Here is a 24,512-nt window from a genome sequence, read left to right on the forward strand (position 1 = left end):
GGAATAAAAAACGAGATTGAAATAAAAATATCTGTCTGGACACATGATATAAAAGGTCAGATGTCTCGGCGAGTTTTTGCTTACTTATTTTATATTTCTATATTGAAAATACTTAAAATTCATTCTGCAATATTCTAAAACTTAAGATCTAGTTCACAATTCTAAATGTGACTACTATCTAATATAATATTTATCTAATATAACCTAATATAACATAGTCTAGTTTGACTAATAATGCAACTCTTATATAACACATTTTTAGATCAGTCCTACTTCAAATATTGTATACTAAATATTGAATATAACTTAAATATTAAATGTGTAAAATTAAAATATCAATATCTAATACTATATGTAATATACAGCGTTAGAGGATGATACAATAATTCCATAGTATCATTATGGGATCTGGCACTCCTGCGAGGGTCCCAACTTGTTCATCGACTCGCCGGCTACCACGACGGCGACGACGGCGGGCCTCCTCGGCGTCGCGGTCGACTTAAGACGACGCCGTCGGCGTCCAGCGGGGATCAAGCCCCTGGCACGTTTACTAGGTGGGGATTCGGTGTTCCACGTGGAGGCGGAGCGACGTCGCGCGTCGGGGTGCCGAACCGATGCGGGGGCGTCCAACCCCCGAGGCGCCTGGTGGGGAGTCGTGGCGAACGCAGTCCCCGACGGATCACCGAGAGGGTGCAACGCGTTCCGCCGACCTGCTCGATACTCGGACGAGTCCTTCGCCACGTGACCACTATCAGAAGGCACGTCGAGTCGAGAACGTTTCGATCGAGTCTGCCCGACTGGAGATTCTAAAAAGGGGTCTTCGCGACCAAGATCCCCTCGATAAGAAACCTCTCCGTGTGCTCTGAAATTGAGCATCTCGCGGGTAGACAGAGGTAGATCACGTGACTATGATAAGACAGAGCGAGAGGACTGTTGAGCCCGCGAGATCGGTCGCAAGATCCTGAAGTGCATCCTGAGTTGCGCGGTCGCCTCCCCGCGCGGTAGAACACGTGATTCCTGTAGGGTGGTGTAACCTCGAGGTCATCGTGAATGGTGCTGAAAGGTGGTGACCGTGTTTCCTAAGGGCGGTTCGTGATGTTTTGCTGCCGGGGGAGATTTTAGGTATACGGATTATCGGGGATAGAATACGTTCTAATAAGGTAAGTCCTTTATCAGCTGCGACCGCTGACTCGCTGCGATTCTTTGTTGTTTAACAATTTGTAAGAAAATGTTGCGAATCATTGCTGGACCATTTATGGATTATATAAAATTTCCTCTGCAACAAAATGGGGACGTCGATATCTGTTTATCTTAAATATTGAAACTTTTCTTGCATTTATTATTTTTTATAAGATACTATTGATTATTTACTCTTATCACATTACGTAAGTGAGCAACGCGAGTTCTTCGACATAATTGAGCTTTTACTCAATTATTCAAATTAGATATTTATTAATATAGTTTGTTTTAAAATTATGAATTAAGATCTTGTTATCTAAAACTAAAGATATAAATCTATTTTAATCTATTATACATAGTTTAAATTACGAGTTATCATTTTACATATCTGTCCCACGCTGCTTGCTTAAAATAGAATTCAGGTTAATCAATCGCCCTTGACCATTTTCCACAGCTCTATAATAAAATCCAACTAATCCACAAAAGAATCTACAAATAAGAGAAACCATAATCTGCTCCGTCATGTAACACATTATGACACAAAAATAGTATTATTATAGTATTAATCTTCTGACTGTCTCATCACACAAATATATATGTACGTAAGTCAGACGTCGGCGTCGGCAACAGACGAGATCTGACGAGCGTCCGGCACTTTCAGCCGGTCTCATTAATTACGTAATTTGCGTTAATTACGCGCACGTAGACTTCTGTAAGCGAACGCGCACAAGAGGTGTCACAACGGCAGAAATTTCCGCGGTCCAATTTCCCTCAACGCAACCGACACCACGGCAGGTGGGTGTACAGTCATCTCCGACACATCCACCCAGAATCGCGGGCATCTAATTACGGGAGTAATTCTTCACAAGATTCGTGGCGAGATGGATCGACACGACGCCCGCGTCTCAAGGCGATTCGCGAACAATTATCCGTTCCCTCGTTTCCTTTTCTTTTCTTTCTTTTTGACGTGAATACGTCTTATAACTCGATGGATGCCAATTTGAAAAGTTGAGCGTCACGCGTGACGAAATTTCTATCATTCAATTTTAATATACAGTCTCATTTTAATTATAATTATAATATATAGGGTATCTCACTTTATCTTATTATAATATACAAGGTGTCGACTTTGGATTTAAATATATAGGGTGTCCGATTTTAATTGACCAACCCGAAAAACTTGTAATATTGTGATATTGAAAATATACACAGTTGATTGAAACTACTATCTTTCTTTGAACTCTTTCCATTAACATGACGTATTCACGGTAAAAACTTGCGGCCGTGTCCCGACACAGCCTACCCCGATTTTTTCCAAAACGGTAACCCCGCTGCGCCGCGGGAGCATCATCCCTCCTCGCTTTCTCCAGCCTCGGCACTTTTACGTGCCCGCGAGAGAATCGTAAAATGTGGCTGTTTCGCGGATATAGCTGTCTCCGCCGCTTCGTTCTTCCTCGTCGAGAGTGACGGAAATAGCAGCAGTTTGCGCGTTATTGTTTATTCCTGGTTTTCCGTTTTCCCGAGGCACATTTTCTCATAGGAGTCGCCGCTAGGAGCATCGAGGAGCGAATGAATCCTGTGATACGAAGTTAATTAGGCACCTGAATCGCGCCTCTTAATTCTACCCTTTCGCATCGGCGACGTAACCATTATTAAATATTTGGCTCATATTGCTCTCACGATATACAATTTTGTACGACGGGATTTAATATCGTTCTATAATGTACAAGTAACGAGAGTAACATCACGGAAATTTCTCGGAAAACAAGTCGTTCAAAATTTATAGTGAAAATGGGGCAATTTTCATTAGGACGATTTGTGTAAAATTAACAGTTGTCAATTAGAAATGCGGCCCATTAGGAAAAGCGATGTAAATTGAAGATTGAATTTATTCGATTGTCATATTAATTCAAATCGATTTATTTGCGACGTTAAAGGTCAGCTCTAATTTGGTTACGTTTCATATAACGAACAGAGAGACGTAGATACGCAGATAAAATACTATTTTGCAAGCAGTTTCTGGGAGTAATTATTTCTGAATCAATTTAAAACAGAATAGACGAGGTATTAATAGAAGTTCGAATTACGGGAAGTTTAATTGGCTTTAAGCAACGCTGGTACATCTTCGACTCCGTCCTTCATATTTTCTCACGCAAAATAACAAGAGAAAAGTAATTATTCGACTTGTCCTGTCGATATTCGTGTTTGTAGATAATTATGGAAGAAATTCTCGCTCACGCGTCAAGTTATTTATCACTTAAATATTAATTCGCTATTTTCCACGTGAAAGGGCATGTTTTTTTTTATTGTAAAGCTTGTCGATATATCGAACAAACTATCAGTGCAACGTCGAATTTTTAATAGTAAACATACTTATTTTTCTCGTTCGCCTTCTTTCGAGGGAACGGGTATGATCCTTCGCTTTTGTTGCAGTTTTCCATTTTTTGATATATAATTTGCATACGTCTATCAACGTAATGTTCATAATACGAAGCTTCACGCTTTGTAATTACTTCAGTCATTATGTTATCCTTTTAATTATACGAGAGATGCGCTCGCAAAATGTATTCCGCGCCACGAGCAGCACAGAGAGTCTAGTCGGTTGAATTAATGGACACGTAAAGCTTTCGGAAAAATCTTCGTACGTTTGTTCCGAAACACATTTCCGAGAGGCGGCGCTTTAGCATTTGAATCGTAAAATCTCGAACCACCAGCGGCGGGACACATTTGCTCTTCAACGAAGTTTATCATTATCCCGGCGCGAGAGGTGTGAAACTGTCATCCAAGTCGGAAGTTCATTCGCATCGCGGCGCGACGCGAGCAACAAACCGCGCGATTTTCGCCGTTTATAAGGATCATAAGGAGCAGTAATCAGCGTCAAGTCCGCAACGAAACGCGGTTAAAGAGTTCGCGATTCCGACCCGATTGCGTAAATCCCGCTCTACCGCTCTAAAGCGGAATGAAATTAGCATTGATTAACTTAAACTACTTAGGAGAAAGCTGAGCGCGCGAGCGCGCGCATGTGGAAGCTCGCCTACTCTTATATGGGAAACTTCGTAGTTAGATTAACTCGCGCGCGGCAAAGTAAGTTACAGCACATGACGCATCCATTTTCCTGCAAGCTTTTTTTTCTCCTCTTATCTCGCTCCTCTCTCATCTTCGCGGTTTAAGCGCGACTCGCTAGCCAGTCATGCCGCCGTCGCTCGCGTCAGCCGCGTGCTTTATAAGATTTATGCGGAAATAATATTACACGAGAGAGAGTGTTACACGGAGACTCCCTCTTTGTAAAGGGGAACTACGCTTGTTCTGCACGCTTAATAGCGATAGGTATTCGCGCGTGCATAATTTATAAGCGTATTTTCAGTTATACGTCGGGCCGATTTTAATTTCCTCTTTTTATATCTAATCATACGTCGCGCCCGTGTACGATTTTTCGCAATCAGACTATTACCATTCGCACCCCATCTTCTCCCCGAGAATTCCGGAGAGAACGTAATTAATATCGCGTCCATGAAATTAACATATTGTACCTTCACGTTTATGCGGTTCCGAAATCAATCTCGCGATGCGAGCGGTTCGATGTGTCCGATTCGATGCTACGCTTTTGATACCACTTTCGTGTAAGTTGAGTTCATTCTGTCTATACGCTTTAGTTTAGTATGACTTATGTGAAAGAACCAATCGGGAATTTATTTTGCCATGTCTTATCCATTTTTATACAGGGGAGTTTTCGTTCGATATCGAGATATTCGATAAGTGCACGTGGATGCTGCTTTAGTGTCTCAGCATGGCAGTGCACTTGGTTCTGGCTTGTATTGCCGGTTCAATCTTTGTACCGTAAATATAGATTAGTTTAACCGGGACGTGGATCGATCGCTCGTAGCTGAGCTAATAGGTTTTCAGTCGGAGGGAAGGTCTACTAGTCTCTGCTAGAGTCCGCTTAATTAACCGCGCCAGCTATTTTCTCTTCTATCCGCTCGTTTCTTCCGATGGCAGGAGCGTGCAATATAATGGGAAGTACGAGGAACGACGTGCATCGCGAAGGTCGAAACGATTGGCAACGAGGGATACTTCCGATGTCTCAGTGTTGAGATCTCGGAGATGTTTCTAGCGTCTTGTATTGGTTCATGAAGTGTAGTTATAGACGCTTGGCGACTTAAGATTACGGACGATGAAATAAATAAAAAAGTAGATTTATGATTCTTATCCTTCACACAAAAAAATGCATTCACGAGAAGTTCATACTTTTACATTGAGTTTTGCGTGAGTTAATATATAAATTCGATATTACAGAACGTAATCTGTTTTTTAACATTTTGAATTTTTGATCTTAATTAACGTTTTCATGAAATAATTGTAATAAAATTATTGCAACGTATGTATGCACGCATTACTAAATGAAAACGCCAGATTTGAAATTTTATGAAGCTTTAAACGAGAAAGTGGCAATTTAAATTAATAATCGTAGATATCGGGCACTTTACAGGCACGTTATATTAGGATTTTTGTGACACATACATTCAAATACTAAATATCGCATTTCAATGGACTCGTTTATTCTATGTGTTCATTTCGATCAATTTACACGTTGCTTTACGCTCTATGAATTTATTAGCATTTATCGTATATTTATTTTTGCCAATGCATACACGCGCATCAATTTTAACTTGTGTTCCCTCTAATTTGCAAACGCAATACTACTGTTCCATTAGCGGCGCATATCCAATTCATTCACATAAAATATAAATTTTATCATATTTCTTTTCTCGACATTCCATTAAAACTAGTATGACACGGAACGGTAAAAAATTCCAGACACAGAAATGTTGCAAAAATGGAGCGGCGGAAAACGACATTTGATATAGATATGTCCGTGGAGACTTTGGGGGATTCGGCTATTTATGATGCGCCCTGAACGCGCCGCTACCCTGCTCGCTCGAAATGACGGATTTGTGACTCCCGGCATTACTCGAGTTCGTCTCGCTTTCGAGTATCGCTTAACTTCCTGCTCATGTGGGTCATGTAAGTACCGTATAGGGTGGTATCGATATACGTACGCGCGCGTACGTGAACGTAAACGGATGTATGGGTGAGTGATGTATGTGCGCTTACGTTTAAGAGCGCCGCTCTAAGCGGAGAGGGTGCGGAATGCGACTATCGGGCGGGAAAAAGAGAGAGAGAGAGAGATGTGGAGGATAGGGGCGGAAGCAGCCAAGAGAATCGTTTTAAACTACCATCCACTTCACATTCCCGATTTCAGTTAGAGGCTTGTTTATTTCCTTTTTGGGCTTCGAGGACTTCCGTGCATTATACGCTCGTGCGCCACCAGAATGCAGCGCAACGAGAAGAGACGGAGAGGTGAAAGGAGGGAAAGGGGATGGTGGGAAGAAGAGAGAAAAGGGGATCGCAAGAGAGTGGACTATCGGTGAACTATCGGCGAGCATCTCGCTGCCTTTCTCCTATTTGCTTCTTTCCCGTCCATTAAGAATCTTGACAATCGATTCACCGTTTTTTTCCCCCCTATTCGCAATTTATACGATTTTCCGAAATGCCAGTCGCCTCCATCGGGAAACCGAATTACGCCAGACCGTTTTCGTCTTTTCTCTCAAACAAACCACGTCAACCGCGGACGTCGTGAGACGCGGTCTTTTAATTTCAGCATCCGGGTTCAGCGTGCCTCATTTATCTAAATTTAGCTGTCTCGTTTATTGCTTTCTTTTCTCTCTTCTTAACTGCGAAAATATCGGTGTGACGCAAAATAGAAGAATTAGATTAGCAGGTTTGCTGAGAGCGACTTTGATGGAAGACGAGATAAAACGATTGATGAAGGATATTTTAAAAGCGTTTTAATTTTAAAACGCAAATTAAAAATTAAAAAAATAATACTGTCGCGTTCTTACTCCGTTTTACGATATTGGCTTGATAATAGCAATAAACTCAGGTGTTAAGCGCTTGAATTTCGACACGGTGAAAAATAAAGACTGCAGTTGCGACAATAACACGCTCGGGTCTCACGCGCAATTAACGTTTCAGCTCTCCTCTGTCGACACAATGGGCAGCATCAATGTTTTATAACGCGAGAACAGTTTAATAAACGCAGCATTGTTTAGCTTCACGATAACGAGCTGCTGAAAAATTTCGATCATTTCGCGCCGGGCGCGACGTCGATCCGTTGTGACAAAAACCGCAATTATCGATATATCGCCGTGGCGTGTCGCATCGCGTTGCATATAAAAATTGGACGTGTCAGCCATTGAAGGCGAAGGGCGTTAAAGTGATTTATGCGCTCTTCTCGGTTCATATTGTTGCCTCCGCCGCGTCCGCGCGTACATGGATATCTGAAATTTATTAGCTTGACAACCGCAGCGGCTCACTCTTCAGAAGAGAGGATATCGTTCACCTGCTGTAAATTTGCAACGATTACGTTACAACGAGGTCCGACCGGGATACAATTTTTGTACCGCCATAAATCTCGTAAACTCGAAGTTTCATCGCGAGGCACAATATTATCTCCTTTTTCCATCTCGTTTTATCCTCCTCTTAATGCGTTTTTCAATTCGCTCGTTTACTCCGGAGGTATCTTTCAGAATTTTTTGACATTTCCGGTGATTGGATCCATTAAATTTCTAAATGCGACTTTTACAATCAGAAATAAAAGCGACGTACTATTCGCTGTTTAGCGAGGGAGTTTCTAATTCTTTGTGGATACGATACCGGATTGTGGAAAATACGAGCTGATGATATAAAATCGTCCGAATGTTTCCACGATGTCGTTTTATTTTGCAAAATCTATTATAAATCCAGTTTTTTTTCCAATTCGACGTTTTCCCAATTCGACGATCATGGTTTGACGTTTTGCAAAAACTTCGCATAACCGGAGACATAAATAATAAAATCCTCGCGCGAGTTAAAAAGTGACATGTTTTTTTTTATAATTTATAGTAACCCCGAAAATACTCGACCTAACTCGCAGCAGAAAATAGGATGCCCGTGCATAATGCAATGCCGCGGATCTGCGGTGTGCCGCCATCGCATCGAGGGAAGAGTGAAGGGCCAGAGGACAGGCAAGGGGGTGAGAAAGGTGGTGGGACGGCGTGTGCGGAGAGGGCGAAGAGCAAAATCGTTTAGCACGCGATCTTCTCGTAATTCTGCACGCCAGCACCCCTAGCACGCTTCTTCTTCGTCCCTGTCCGACGTGTTACACGTGTTACACGCCGCTGCCACGCGAACGGGGAGGGTGGAGATGCACTCCTCTTCTGTGCGGCCTTCGGCGCGGGCATCGCACGCGCGTCGCACGCGAAGCCTAATTGATCAGTGGATCGTTAACACGCGCTCGCCATCTCGTTCTCTCTTTCTCGCTCGCCGGCGCCTCCGACGGATTGATTACGGCGAGAGCGCGGTCGATGCACGCGCGGCGCGCCTCGAGCGAGCGAGCGGACGTCGCGAATTCCCAGCTTCAAGCTTTCCACGTGGATCATGGACTATGACGTGAACGAAGTTGCGATCTATTCTGGACGGATGCATTCATTTCCGGATAACGTTGCAAAAATACATAATGTTTTTTAGATTGTCATTTTGCAGGAAAGCTGGCTAATAATTTAATATTTAATTTTACAATATTGTTTTAAGATAAATGTAACAGTTTGGTTCATTAAGTTTTAGGACCGATTTAGTTGAATATTATTTTTTGGATAATGTTTGAGCAATTTAAAACAAAAATTGCAGATATCTGGATACAATAATCTGGAGGGCGGATTTTGATTATCGAATCGTGGATAAATTTCTGTGCAAGCTTGATCTCGAATTTCCTGAAACGTTCTTCGATTCTTGTCTCCGCCAATTTTCTTTTCTGTTTGCCATGGGAGTGCTTCGTATGTGAGAATATTGCATTCTAGCCACGAGGAAAGGATGCACACGTGGTGTCTCAGAATTAGCGCTACTTTCATCAACCACAATAAATTGCTTATAACTAATATGCATATAATAACTGGAAAGAGAAAGTAGATTTTAATTAAAATATAATACAACCTAAAATACCATAAAACTTAAATTTTAAATCCCCAAAATATTATAACAAACAGTTTTAAACTCAACTTTCCAAAGTTAAAATTTCTATTGTTCTATCTTTTGTTACGTCGCCGTGGAGAAACCAGATGTTAACGTAACAACATAAGCCGCAAATTTCTTCGAGTAATTCCTTGCCGCACAAAACGAGGAACAACTACTGCCTCAAAGTTTAAGAGACGAGAATAAACTGAGACCACCCCTTATGTAAGACACAGCGCGTCGCCGGCAACGAGAGGGAGATGTCATGCTTGCGTGCGAGCGTGGCCGGTGGATGTCTTTTATAATTGCGGAAAAATCCGCGTGGCCACAGCCGGAGAAAGGTATTACTTTGCTTATGAGCGCCAGATGTTGTGCCCGTATCTCGTAAGTTTTCTCTCGTCTCATCCCTGTTCGTATCTCGAGCGAACCCGCGGTTCCCCTTTCGGTCCCGACATTCCTCTCGTCCTGTACGCGTAATCAACCGTTATTCGACGCCGGCTATTTCACTCCCCCGCCCTCCGCCGCAGAGCTTTGCTCCGAGGGGTGGTTCTCGTCGAACCCCCTATCTATGTCAAAGACCGCACGCGGCCTACCGCTGTCGCCGCCATCGCTGTCGATACGGCTGCGACTGCAACGTGAGCTTTTCAGGGTATCGAGCGTCACTTTTCCGCGTGGAAATTTCCCGCGGATGAGCAAAAAGAATGCGAATCTCGAAATTGTTGCTTGCCTAAATCGGCTAATCTTCAAGAGCGCGTCCATCGAATCGGTTTTACGGCGAGCAATTATTTTAAAAATGTTTTGTGCATCGCGATACTTTTGGCGATTTAGCCTCATGTTTCTACATAAAATAATTTATATACGTATATTGATAAGTGTTTTGTTAAATCTCCCGCTTTTTGTTAAATATTCGCAAATCATGGTTTAAAGACGTTTAAAATTATAAAAATGTGCAGAACACGCAAACACGGTACTATATGAAAAATACAATCGTTTGCTATATGTTTATTTAAAAGAACAGCGAACCGACATTTTTGTGAACATTTCCATCAGGACTGAAAATGGAACAAAAATAAATAAATTCCACAAAACTGTGAATCTTGCAGTTCGTCCTGTTATATCGTGTCTGCAATCGATCGGGCCGATTTCCGCGTGCGAACGTGTGAACGCTCGCTAAGGACTGGTGCCTTTTTCGTGGTCGAGTTTCGATTTATTTACGCGGCGCGTATCGCGCAATCCTGCGAAATTGAATCGCGTGCGTTTTCGTTGCACCACGATCCGATTCCGGGCGATACCTCGGCGTGATATCGGCCGTGAGTATTGTTGTCATTCGGATGTAATTTACTCGTGTGGCCGAGTTCGAAAGTTACGACGATACGTTGACGTTCTCGTCGTGCATTGCATATTTTGCGGCAAGGCAAACGCCGTGCGGATCCTCGTTTCCTGCCGCTCGATGAAGCGACCTCAAAATCGCGTATTACGTTAATCACGGTCGTCGCTTCACATTCGTATGCTCTGAAAGTGAACTCGTTGTCGTGGACGACTCTGAGAGCGTCAGTATTCAATTTGCAAGGTATTCAGCGGTACAAAAAATACGTTTATCGTTTTATTATACCGCATTCTTATGGGACTCGTTAAAAGAGCTTGTTCCCCCTTTTAATCTAGCGATTCAATTGCACACCGACTAGAAAGCTATCGTCAACGGAAACGCGGAGGAACCGTAGCCACGGACGTCGCCGGCTCATGGGCAATTGTTATTCCACCGACCTCGAAATTTAATTGAGGCGGATTACACGAATCCGGTAACGAGAACCCGTGTCTGTCTTGACTTCTCCTCCCGTCCCAGCTGTCGTCTCACCTTTTCTTCCTCCCCGATACCTAATTTCGCGGCAGCCGCCTCCGACAATGAGGCCGGGGAAACTCTCCCCCGTGACGGCTCCCCGGATTAACTCCGGGCATTACGGCGAAAATATTCCCCGACTCGACCTAAGCAACTGGTTAGGTCTTATTGAGGGAAGTATGCCCATCGCGCGGCTCGGAATGTTTCATAGTGCCGTAAAGCACGTTTTACGAGGGATATTTTGCGAAGGATATCTTCGCATTATGCGGTTTCACTTTTTACCGGAGTTATCATCAGCATCACGTTCCACGTTCTCGAGGTTTTAATGAGCGGTTACCGCACTTGTTGCTCGATAACGCGATTGTTACGTTTCACTGCTGCAACTTTAATATTTTCGCCGTCCGCATCGCTCTCGTAACTCCCAATGACAGTCGTCGCACAGGAACGATACGCGCCGCAGATATTGCACACTCGTGCATGTATAATACCAATTGCGTATGCAGAATATACGCGGGATATCGAAAAATCGTATCGCGATAGCAGCGTTGCGAACTGCACGTTTAACACGTGGACTCGCGTGTCCGCAACGACCGATAGCAGATTCGAGATATTGAGGACGGAACACGCGAGTCCGCGTGATAAGTGTTAGGGAAGGAGCCTGGATATCATCCCCTTTTCTAGGAGCTGTATTAAATACTGTTGAAAGAAGGATTAACTGCAACATCAGGATAAGATCAGGCATGCTCTATCATCGCAACGTGATATAGCGTGTACGGAAATTATAATTGCTGGACGCTATACTGGGAAGAATAGACAATGTTATACGCTTTGTTTAATGTTAACCGAGCCCACTGGATAAGCACACACACTTGCACCCCGCTGCAAAGTACGTCGAGCTTTCTCGCACGGAAATTTCTCGCCGGAAATTTATCTAAAATGCGACACAGCATATCTTATAAGAAGCTCATTACCATATCGCTGATGATACGAAGCATGATACTGTGTACACACGCGCGCACACCCACGAAGTCGCAGAGTCGTTCATCAGGCACCACGCTGATGATAAATGAGGGCTTAATCCGTCATGATAAATGGCAACGAAAAAAAAGAGAAGGAAAGATCCGCCCAATCATGCAGCCTGGATTGAAACTCGCGATTCGACAGATTTAAATTTCCTGTGAGACGGTTCTATCCAGCCGCGGAGAACAAAACCGATGCGGCGCGCTGCGTCGCGTCGCCGCGCGTCGACTTGGCGCGGAAAATTGCGTCGAATAAATATTGTATGAATTTGAGCGCGCGCGCGCGCACGCAACGGCGTGACGGAATTTCGAAAAATTGCACGTCCGGTTTTACGGTCGACGTATCGTGTGATCGTGAGAGCCGCGAGAGGGGAAATTGTTTTTATTTTGCCAACAGTTGTCCGGTTCGATTTGCACATAGGACGTATCGTATCTCGATATTACGCATGATACCCCCATTGCATTGTGCCGCGGGTATTTACATGAAAATGTTCATTGCGCGCGTAGATATTAAACATTTCCACGAAAATTTATGCGAAAAACAAATGCATATATCGTTCGTTAAAAAATAACAATTTGATCTATAATTCCTCGTACGCCCCATACAATTTATTAAAACTTGTTGTTGATATTTATTTAAAATATTAAGTCCGGAAAAGTTTGTTGAACAGCTTCTCCGCTTCCGTAGGTAATTTATTTTTTCATTAATATATGTGCTGCATTTCCACACACGTTTACGCGGTTTATAATAAATTCTAGCGCGATGCGGAAAAAATCCTTTAACATATTACACACTGACATTTGATTCATACTTTATTCGCCATCCCATTATCGTCGTAAATTAATTAAAGGATATATACTTTTGGCAAAATAGCTATTAAATGGCAGTTATAATTAATAACATGATTGTCAATATTACAGTAGTGGAAAGGATTTTATTCTACGATTCAAATAGCAGATACGTTAAAACAAAAAAACGACTAAACTAAATGTCACAAAGAAATACGTCGGGGCATGGATGCGATACGAAATCCCGGAAAAACAACGACGATGGAAATAAAAATCTCAAATACAAATGCGACCTCTTGATCGGTCGGTAGGAATTACCTTCGTTTGCCGACGATCGTACCACGGCGGTGGCGCGCGGTCATCTATCCGGCACAGCGAGTCGCACAGTTATCCCTCCGTTCCTCTGCCAGCCCTTCTCACCCTCCGCCCCTACGTTAATGTATATTTATGTATTAAACAGGCATTATTTATACGACCGATGAATATGCATTGTTTGGTGGCAGTAGCGAGGTGTCGAGTGCAGACCCGTCGCTATCACTGCCTCATCAATCACACACAGTCCCATCGGACCACCCTGCGCACCCTCACCTCTCCCGTTCCGTACCCCGCTCTCATACCCCTCGCGCGAACTCGCCGAGGACTCGCCGTGTCATCCCTCGCGTCTCTCCGCGCGTTTCCTCTCACTCGGTTTCCACCCTCTCGTTCTCTCTCACTCACCCCCGCGATCCGGCCGACCGCAAGCCGCGCCGCCGCAATAGACACTAATTTACGTAATTTTTTCGTGGCGCCCACATGTCACCGCGTTACGTTGCGCGTTACGCCCTCGGCCAGGCGTGCTCGATCTGTGCCGCGTGCGTTACGAGGGGATGCGCGAACGTAGGGGGTAACGAGCGTGACGATGGCACCATCGAATCGTCGCGCAATGGCGAAACAGTCATTCGCGGCCAACGCGTGACGATACTCCATACGTTAATCGAACGAATCAATCGGGGGAAGTGAACGGGCTGCGAAACCGAGCGGACGCGTGCGGCATTTTTCGCGCTCGATGTGGTGCGAGGGGGTTAGTCGCGGGCTTTTTCCGGGGGTTCCCTGCAACGTTCACCAATTTACGCTGCGAGAGCTCGATATTCCGATGGAACGTAAAAGTGTGGAATAATTTGAGAAATCGTGCTTGCAAGTTTTACAAGAATCATTACGATAGGTTTTGAGTGCATTGAATATTGAAGAATCAGATGCATCCATTTATTCTCGATTTTCCAACTACACGATAATATTACATTATAAAATAGCAATAAGGTTCATTTTATGCGGATAAAATTCATTTTTCTGTGAGATTCCGGTCTCACTTTTGGAAGATACCATGTCAGATTACACTGAGAAAATTTGCAATATCATAAAGACATTTTAGAATCTTATTTCTCGTTCGCTTTGTTCGCGTTATCTTAAATGAAATGAAAAATATATGATCCAAAGGAACAGATGTGTATACCTTGCATACACGGATCAAAGAAGCTCAATGTAACCGTATGCACTTTACGGTGGCATGTCGGTTGGCCTCAAGCGTTACCGCTAAATCGTGCCGGATGAATATTATTACAGCAGAATCATATCTCCGACGTTGCGTCGTACAAGAGGTAATGGCAACGCAAATCTCGTATCCTGTGACAGTAATTTAAAGAAATCCAAGAGCAATGTGCGAGAAGATCTCATCGTGCAGGTAACATACAAATTGAGCGACCAGTCTCAAAATAATATTTTTCAAGGAAGACATCAAGGTAAAAAATTAATTCTTGTTGCCTGACGTAATAAATTACGGTGAGATAAATATATGAACACGCGTACATACAGATTTTAAGTGAGTCATATATAGTTACAAATATTCCGAATGATAAATAACAGCAAATGAGAGTGCGATACTGAAAGAACTGCTATTTCTATTACTTTACTCGCTCCGATATTTATCAGTGACAAGTAATTGTGTATAATGCAGTCGTTTAAAATCTAGCTGTACCATTCGACGAAACTCGCCGACGATTCGCACGGGCATATCCACTAAGGTCCGCTTTATTCCCGGATATTCCCCTTCGGCCCCGAATTAGGTTCTCCCATACGACTTTTATCGCCCGCTCTTCTGGTAACCATCGCCTAATATCCCAGCCAAGACTCGCATTCGAGTGGCTCATTCGATTCCTGTAACGATCCGACGAATTCCTGTGATGTCGCTTCCCACATTCCCGACATTTTCGCCGCGATGAAAGTTTGATTTCTGCCGCGAGCGTCTATTTGTCCGCCACGAAATCCCCTTTATGTCTCGCCATATAATTTTACGAATCTCCACGGGACACGCGAATCGATGTGTATGGACACATAACGCGGACATTCTTGAGAGAATACCGACCTCAATTGCTACTATTACATTCACGTAATGTAACAGCGATTTGAGATTGGAATATTTCGGCGTGAATAAATAAATAGCACGATAATTTGCCGAATTTACTGAATGAGAAACATATATATATCTTGTAATTATTGCAACATTTTTTTATGAGATTTGGTTTAATAATTCGTAAAATGATTGATTTTGATTATCCAAAATTAAACGCGATGAGAACAAACGGCAGCATATTATTATGTAATTTAGTGATTATATTATACAATCAAACTCTGTACGTGCAAATTTATAGGAATATCAAATAGAAAACCCGGGAGCATATCTATAAAGAAGATTGAACGTATTGCGCGAGCATGAATTTGTAATTCTAACAAAGGGACGGTTTAGTGTGGCAACTAGCCGTTCCGCTGAAATAAAAAGTATTTGACATCGCGACACGGCGAACATTTACTTTGAAATACGCGGTCGCTTGTGGTGCATTCTTTTCTTTGTGTCGCGCAATGTCGTAGCCATGTTGCAACCCCGTCCCGCGGTACGGTATTGTGCGTCCGCACTCGGGAAAAAAAATAAAAAAGGAAGGAACTATGATCAACTGTACGCAAACTCGGTTGAAAAGTCGTGTTGTCGGCGTCCGATTAAAATTGCGAATCGCGAAGAATTAACTGTTTGCACTTGCTGCGCGAGTAGATGTCTCGCGAAATGCCGAGAGAGAGAGAGAGAGTGAGTGGCTGGAAAAAAGTTTAAACGGACTGCAACTTTTTCATTCGTAACTTTTGTGTGTCACGTTGGTCACTGTTCGTTCACTCAGAAGCAAAATTGTTGCAACAACGAAACAGAACTTTCGTAAAATAGTTTATCAGCGTACCTGTAATGTCTAAATGTCGCGAATAATAAAAAATATTTCATCCAAAAAAGTTACAGCATTTTATAATGATTTAATGGAGAGTTCTATTAAATTAAAGCAACACATTAGGTCACTACACTCTCATAATATCAGCAATAATTTCTTATCAATTATTTGTTTACTAAGAGTGAGAAGTTAACGAGAGCTAATATTTTTAGCACTTTAACCGAAAGTCGATCCGTGGCTGCACGTTTTGCGAACAAATTGCAACGAAAGTGGTGACTCGAAGGAACGAGAGAAATATGTAGCGTGGCAGTTTCGCGTATTTTCCGCGGCTACTTAAAAGTTCCGTGACGAGGTGCACTTCCTCACTGGTCCGGCCGGTTGCTTAATCCTTCCGCGGAGAGAGCACGTTCGAGGAAAAAAGCAGTTTTACACCGGAAGTTCGCCGCTATGCACACCGATAAAGCGGCGGTTATGTCTCTCTTTTTATTTGACTATTTATGTGAATATACGCGACTTTAGCGACCGTCAGAAACTGTAACTATAGACAATGTTTATTGTTTCATGCAAACAGCAAATTGCGCGACAGTAATTCCTTACTTTCGCGGGTACGTGCGAGCGTCAGTCATTTACGTATAATTTAAATTTGCAAATTTAATCTTTATGGTTTTGCTGAAATTTGTGTAACCACCATAATGCATTGTAATATTACGCAGCTACAAAATTTTAATTATGAGTAATGTCGGGTATAATAATTTCGTTAGGCAATATGCTGACGAAAACACGGTTGATTCGTGAGGGGGAGGACCCTCGTAAAATCCTCAGGCATGCACGATGAATGAGTGAAGGGTGTTCTATTGAGTTCATGGGTCACTGGTTCTACACATATCGCGAAGGACAACTCGAACTGGATCGTTAACAATCACTCACTGTCCGTTACGACTCAAGCAACTTGTCTTTATCTAATTTATCCATTTACTCTTGGAAAAGTGGAATAATTGAACATAGAACGTAAATATGTGGAATGTATATCATGTATGTCTTTTATAAACAAATTTGGTTCGCTAATTTTGTGGAATGCAGACTTATATTACTTGAGATTTCAAATTTCTTTCTAGCTACTTATTGAAATATTTTTGATTGGCCCGAAAATGTTATTCAATATAATTCAATTTGTACTTTACGAACAAACATGTCTAGTTTACTGATATATTACTACATCTAGAGATCCTAGCATCTAAGTCTAGATTTTGATATTTTTAGATTTTACGTCTCATCACACATTTGCACGCATATACACACGTAAGATGGCAACACCATTTATCTTCGACTTGTATGACGGAAGAAAGTCACGTATCTGGTAAATGTAGTCGCGAATGTTCTTGAAATTGAATCAAATTTCGTAGAGAAGCACAAGTAGCAATATCTTTCAGCAGTTTATCCCTACGAAATATAAATAAATTCAGAAATAATATATAAGATTAACACATTTTAAAAGATTTCAATATTAGCAAAATAATATTCTTTTATATAAAAGTATCGAATAAATATTTATGTTAATGACGATAAATTAAATTTGATCGAGCGCGACCGTTAGGAGATACTTTCATCAGCCGTAATGTCGTAATAGATTTCAACCGCGGGGTGGTAATCGACCGACTTGGTTTATAACAAACGCTTACCAGCGCGCATGGGGTGAAACAATTCGCGAAAGCCAATTCGCTTTATGAAACATCAGATATCTCGTAACCGCGCAAAATATGCCGCGGGAGAGAAAGTTCCGCCCCCTTCGCGCTCGGTATTTTTATCTTTCTATTGCCTCCTGAACCAGCTTTTCGTCGTTGTTTCTTTCGGCGGTATTCCCTTATTGCCTTTCCACGCGTATGCCCCTTTCTCGTAACTTTCCTTATACTCATCACGTTCGCGCCCTCCGCGCCATCGTCTTTGTTTCTTTTCCATCGTGATGAGTCCGTCCGTCCGCGTCCCAGCGTTACCTTTCCGCTTTTCTTTCACCCGTCTCGGAAAATGGCTTCGCCCTTTACCCTCCGCATCTTTTGTCCCTTCTCTCTTTTCTAATTCCTCGAGATCCCGCCGTGTCCCCCGGGACGTTTCATCCACCGCGGTCGCGCCTCCTCCCTTTGGATAACACCCTTTGCCGGGACGTTGCCCGAAATACCGACACGCTGCAGCTTGCATCGCCGGCTGGCTGCAGATCGCGGCACGAAACGAGCGAGCGAAACGTTTTCGACCGCATTTCCCATTTTCCACGCGGCTGCCGGCAGATCGGAAGAGGTTCGCTACCAATCACTCACTGTCCACTACAACTCAAGCTGCCAGATCGAGCGCGCGAGTGTCGGTTGCCCGCCGATCGATTCGACGTTTCTTCGGCGGTCGATGCTAATTTGTTCGTTGCTCCTGCTATTTGTTCGTGACAATCGATCTATAGGGAAAAAGGGATATCAGAGAGATCAATGTCGCGTGAAAAACACAACAATGTCATATCGTGAAAGCTTTTTCGATCCCGAACGACGCGCAGCTATTACAAAGTAATACAGAATACTAACAATTGTGGTAATGGAAAAATGTCACATTTTATAAAATGCACTACATTTATCTTCACATCTGCACATATTTGCAGATCTCGTCGAGAAAAAAATCATAAAATGGTGCAAAGCTGATACAAAATAAAAATAACTTGAGATGCAACTTAATCTCGGCGGAGATCTTTATTCTATTCCCACAATTTGTTTTATTCAAGTCGTACGAAAAATTGAAAATGTTACAATCGCATCATGTTATTTGCGCTGCGTGTAACTCCGCGTAAACGCGACATTCATCAACGATTTCGAAATGAGTTTTGAGAAACGCGCGGAATCCGCTCCGCGAAAATATTTGGCCCGGCGCGACCGTAAAACGCCGCGCGATATAGCAGCAAACGGACAAGGGTGTTTCATTGGACCACTTCGGCTTCCCCGTGAATAGTAAACGAAGGGGTGGATTGGATCGAAACCCATCACTCACTGTCCACAGCAATCCGAGCAGGACGCGCACATCAGTTATCACTGGCCGCTTCTTTGGCAACGGGCGCAAATTTGAGCGGTATTGCAATAGATATCGTAACTGATAGGCGGTATCGGGTTTAGGATTTCAAAATGTTGCACTATGCGCTTGCACTCGACTGCGATCGAATAAAACTTCTATATTATAACATATTCGTCCGCGTTATATACTATAACATATCAATAGATCTGCGATGACACGTGTTCGAAAGCAAAACAATATCGATTCATTCGCGTTTTCAACAAATCACGAAAAAGTTTCTTCATGAGATATCGCGTGGAATAAAACAAGAAGGGGATACGTTACTCCAAAGTGACAAGTAGCCAAATGATCGATTTTGCAGCGTGACCTAGGGTCGCCGTATCACCCTCCCAGTCAGATTACGCGAGCGTCTAATGGCATGCGCAAACAACGGGAAACCAGAAGCACGATCAGGTCAGTGGATCGTCGATACGTACAAGTGAACGTTCAACATTTGCTCGTGTCAACAGGAAGCCGACTGTCTTTGGTCGAGTCGGAGTCGTTTCGAGTTCACTATGTCACGGCGTCACCGCGGTATCCTTCCCCCGACCCCGCATCGCGTCTCTCAAACTCGGCCGGGACCAAGGTATCCCAACACCCTCTCTAACTCGATAGTTTCAGTTATTACTGCACCCTCGCTCTCTCTTTACCTCTCTACCTCTCTCTATCTATCTTTCTGTCTGAAACGAGGGAGGAAGAGAGAGAACGCAGTCCGCCTAAATAAGCGCGGTTTCCGTTTATGTCACGGAAACGCGCGTTGCACAAGATCGCATTGTCGTCAAACGGAGGAGCATTCAATTATCTCGAGCCCGCGGCAACGACGGTGGCGGCGACGAGATCTCGAAGTATGAAGATTAAACACGCACGGCAACAACGATAACAACAATGACGGGACGGCAGTGCGCTCAACTGGGATTCGGTCGGCTTTTATTGTCGGAGATAACAATGGAGGGAGGCCATGCAGATGTCCACCGCTCATAAAGCCTCTCTCCTCTCTCTTTCGTTTTTTCTCTCTTTTTTTCCACCCCTTTTCCGCCGGTGCCGTTCCGCTCCCACTCGAGGTGTTCGAATTTTTCCTCTTTACGCCCGAGGGTCGCATCCGAGGGTCGCGTCCGGTCCAGCCCGTGCGCGCGCTCGCTTCAACCCTCTCTTCCGCCGTTCTCCCTTTTATTGGCACACCGGAATGTTTGCATTGCGAGACTGGCAGAGTCGCCGGCCGACTCGGCGGCCCGTATGTCGGTTTCATGAATTTCATTTGTAGCGACAAGACGACGCGTATATATTCGCGCCGGGCACGCCGACCATTCGGCCGGATTTTTATAGACGGAAAGATAGGTATTTCTCCTTCCCGTTCTTTTTCCCTCCGGCGGAATCGAGTCTTGCGGCACGCCGGCCGGAATTACACCGTGATTCGAGAGGGAGATAATTGGATGACTTTTACAGATGTTCGATAACAAGTGCGCTACGTGGACGAACAGTGTTATTCTCTCTTGACATAAGAAACCCAGATTTTTCAAGCTAAACTTGAAATTTTTAAGACCTTTCCTCCCGATGTTGAATCACGCGTATTCCTCACAATATTAGTATTTAAAAAGTTCAATAAATAACTGATTAATGCAAAAAATCTGCTTTTTTATTTCTCCATTATAAATTCTTATCCATACTTTTTTAGGTCAATCCTGCTTCAATTTTGCAAACGATCTTCTATGCCAATGAAATTGAAGAATAGTTCTTTTATGCGAGTTCCCAGATATTTCGTTCTTTTTCGATATAGTATTGATGAACACGCTACGTGGAAGAGAAATGTGATGTATCGCGAAAGAGTGATAGAACAATCGGCTTCAGCGATATTTAATGACTAGTTTATATAAACAAATATATCTTAAAATAATAACACTTCACAAACGGACGGTTACCTCCACTATTGACCAATGAATTTCCCTCCAATAACAGCTATTTTGATAGCTTCAAAATTTCATCCTATTTTCCTAAAATAAACAATGTTCTGTAAAAATCAATAAAAAAGCACTCAGTTTGCAGCTGTACAAGAAAATTCTACCGATTTTTCGAAAAAACGGCAAACGGCAATTCAAACACATTTATTATATTTCACATGATGCTCACTTCGGCAAATAATGCATCATCACACGATTCCATAATAAATAGAAAAATCGCGGAAATCTAATAAGTATAGCCGCGATTAATTAATTAATATATCGCGGACGAAGGTAACTCAAACTCGATTAATTGCCGGCCGATCGCGAGAGTTAACTAATTAAACTGAGCATCGAAAGTTATCGCGCGATATCGTCGGCCCCGGGACTCGAAAATTCGTATCTCATCGGCGTAACCTCGAGCGGGTTTCGCGTTAATTTTCACCGCCATGCGCCGGCTCGTTTTCCCACGGATCCTTTGTCTCTCTTTCTCTGTCTCTCTCTATTTATCTCTCTCCTGCTCTTTCTCTTCTCTCTCGGATGAAATTTTCGCGGTGGTTTCCGCGGGATCCTTCGCAGGATCCTAAGTATCGCGCATCGTCGGTCGAGAAGGGTGGTAGCAGCGAGACCGTTTGATATACAGTGGCAGTTTTCGCAACATAAACGTCTCCCGCGAAAATCAAAAGTGGGGTGGCGTGCCCTTCCGAGATGCGTTCTCCCCAGGGAAACGAGAAAAGCGAAGACAGGCGAAGGAGAGAGAAAGGCGCGGGATAGTAAAGAGCGCTTCACCATAAACTGACGCTCCGGCTTTCCTTCCCCTCACCCTCTACCTCTTCCTTTCGGTCGTTTTACTCCTTCGGCCTTCCTCTCCCTTTTAACTCGTTCTGGTTTTCCCCTTTGGTACCGTTCTTCCCCGTTCCCTTTCCGGAGTAAAACTATTCTCCTCGTCCTTTTGCTGGCGACCCTCTCTTTCTCCTCTTTTCACGACGTCGTCGTAGCGCCGCGCGACCCCGTATTACTCGAGCTATGTAAATGAATTTCGTTTAATTATCTGGGAGAGGTCGCGCTCTGAGAACGACGGAAACGAGAGGGTGCGAGGGTTAGCTTCCCAGGGAGGGCGACGTCGCTTTCGTTACACAGTTAAAGACTGCCCCTGAATTCACTGCGACGGCACTTCGCCAGTTTCAGAAAATGTCTCGAGTCCTCTCTCACCCCGACGCATTTTCTCTGTTTCGCCATTCTTGTTCATTTCTCCCTTTCTGCATCTCTTTTCTCTTCACTCGATATTCTCGTGGACAAACGCAACTATTCCTACTGTCTCATCCTGTTCTATTTATTTCTCATCGTCTCGCGACACCGTCGCGAGCTATTACACTGGTTTTGTCTTCTAATCGCACCACGGTTAGTTCTCTACAAAGACATCGGTTAATTCGTTCCCTTAGGCGAGCGTAAAGCGCACAGATCGTACTATCTGATTCACGGCGCGTAGAATTTGCAACGTCGCCAATAGGGAGTAATGGAGAGTAAAATCGTTAATCCACTTGGACAAAAGGCGAAACGCAAATTTATGATAAAATAGAGATTTATCTATGCCATTCACTTTGAAATCTATCTCTGCTATGGATTTTAGATTAAGATTTATTTTTTAGCAAAATTTTCTTACTAAATAAAATTTATTAATTCTTACAAATTGAAAAATAATAGATCTTTTAATATATTCTTAAGGTATTTTATTCGAAATAAATTTTGTAATTCGTCACGTCATATTTTTGTTTTTATCGGAATTGTATTGCATGCTTAACATTGTTGGTACTGATTCAACGATCCTGTTTTTGTTGTTTGGTACGTGCATCGATGTAACCCTTTAGGTGGGAATTTAATGGGCAACATCGCGTACCTGATCCGCATATTTTTCTTGCAACTCTCCTGCCAAACATTCGATACCAAATATCTCGTTCGCGATTTTCCCAGCTTTCTATCGAGAATATCTATGAAAATGCACACCACAATATTAGATCGTCCATGGAATGAGAATTCTTTTATAGTAGTAGTTTTAGTGCATATTTTCTGATGCAAATTTATATTGATTTTTTTTAGAATACTACTCTGTCATTCATACAGAGAAGTCGGAATTTTGAAAACCTGAACGCGGTTTTTCCAGTTTTATTATTAAATAATAAAACCGGAACGCAAGATCCGCTCGATTCTAAATGCTGTACGATCAGCGTGGGATAAGAATATACGGCGAATTAGTCTGAAACTATGCGACTATTAGATCGCAACTATTGCGAAAGTTCTGCTTTTTTCGTTTCCTTGTCTTCTCCATTACAGCCCGAATTCCAGAGTCCTTCTCGTCTGATCGGTCCCAACGGCGACGGACTCGCCTCCTTCGCCCAAGCGCGCGACGTTAGTTAAGATTAAGTTAAAGTTGGATGAACTTCGGCTCGAGCCGAGAAACTATGCATAAGCGGTTATATTATCGCCAGATTTTGCGCGCCGTGCAGCAATATAATGCCAATTTAAGGGGGGATCTTATCACGTCGTATAACCCCGTGCAGGTCATGTTTAATATTAACGTAAGACATTCTACCGCAGGCGCGCTTCGATTTCTTCGTATAATAATTTGTCATATAAATATCTGCCGTAGATTGCAGCTTCACCGTTGCCATTTCGTGAAAGTGCATCAAGTGTCAATATTTCCACTAAAAATAGATAAAGAGTAGAACAAACAATACAATGTACATGTAGATTCACACGTGTCTTGGACACAATGGAGATTCGACGGGGGAAGAAGAAGAGCCTTCAAGCCTGCTTTATCTCGTACAGTAATTTTTTTAAATCGCACCCCCGGTTGGGGCGGCGGCAGCGTCGGCGGCGTCTCGTCTGGCATTCTCGGGCGGAATTCGCAAAAAGCGGCAGCGACGTCGTGGGGGTGAAAAAGGCCGCATCGATGGCGCATCGCTCGACAGCCTCGTACCTCGTAGGTGCTCGTACATCCTACGGAGGAAATATATATATATATACACACGCTTTCCTCTCTGTCTCTCTCTGTTCGTCCCTCTTCTTCGCCATTCCACGTCCTCCCGCGAAAGTGTGCCTCCACCTCCTCTTCTCTCTTCCCCGTCTCCGCCGACCTGACGCACGCACACACGCGCGCGTTATAAAATGCTCGTTATAGTTCGCCATGTGGGCGTGCGGGGTGAGGAATTTAATTTAGAACTTGATTTATATTTTAGCAGGCCATAAAATGGGGAAATAATTTGTCCCCTGAACGCGTATGAGATGGGCTTCTCTCTCTGCACTGCTATGCAGGATTTCGTACATATCAACCATCTCTCCTTTCTTCCTCCGCCCGACCATCGCCCGCTTCCTCCCTCTGACCGTACGT

At 43.4% G+C, this 24,512-nt stretch overlaps 1 protein-coding gene across 3 annotated transcripts in view; it reads left to right on the forward strand.

The window, feature by feature from the left end:
* Positions 1 to 670: 670 nt before the first annotated feature.
* Positions 671 to 24,512, forward strand: part of LOC105277043 (lachesin) — a 123,179-nt gene continuing 99,337 nt past the window's right edge. For all 3 annotated transcript variants that reach the window (XM_011335176.2, XM_011335177.2, XM_011335178.2), the window contains exon 1: positions 671 to 1,160. The gene's annotated coding sequence lies outside the window, so the exon portion shown is untranslated. The remainder of the gene's footprint in view (positions 1,161 to 24,512) is intronic.

Source organism: Ooceraea biroi, chromosome 3 (genome assembly GCF_003672135.1).
Source record: "Ooceraea biroi isolate clonal line C1 chromosome 3, Obir_v5.4, whole genome shotgun sequence".
Taxonomy (NCBI): domain Eukaryota; kingdom Metazoa; phylum Arthropoda; class Insecta; order Hymenoptera; family Formicidae; genus Ooceraea; species Ooceraea biroi.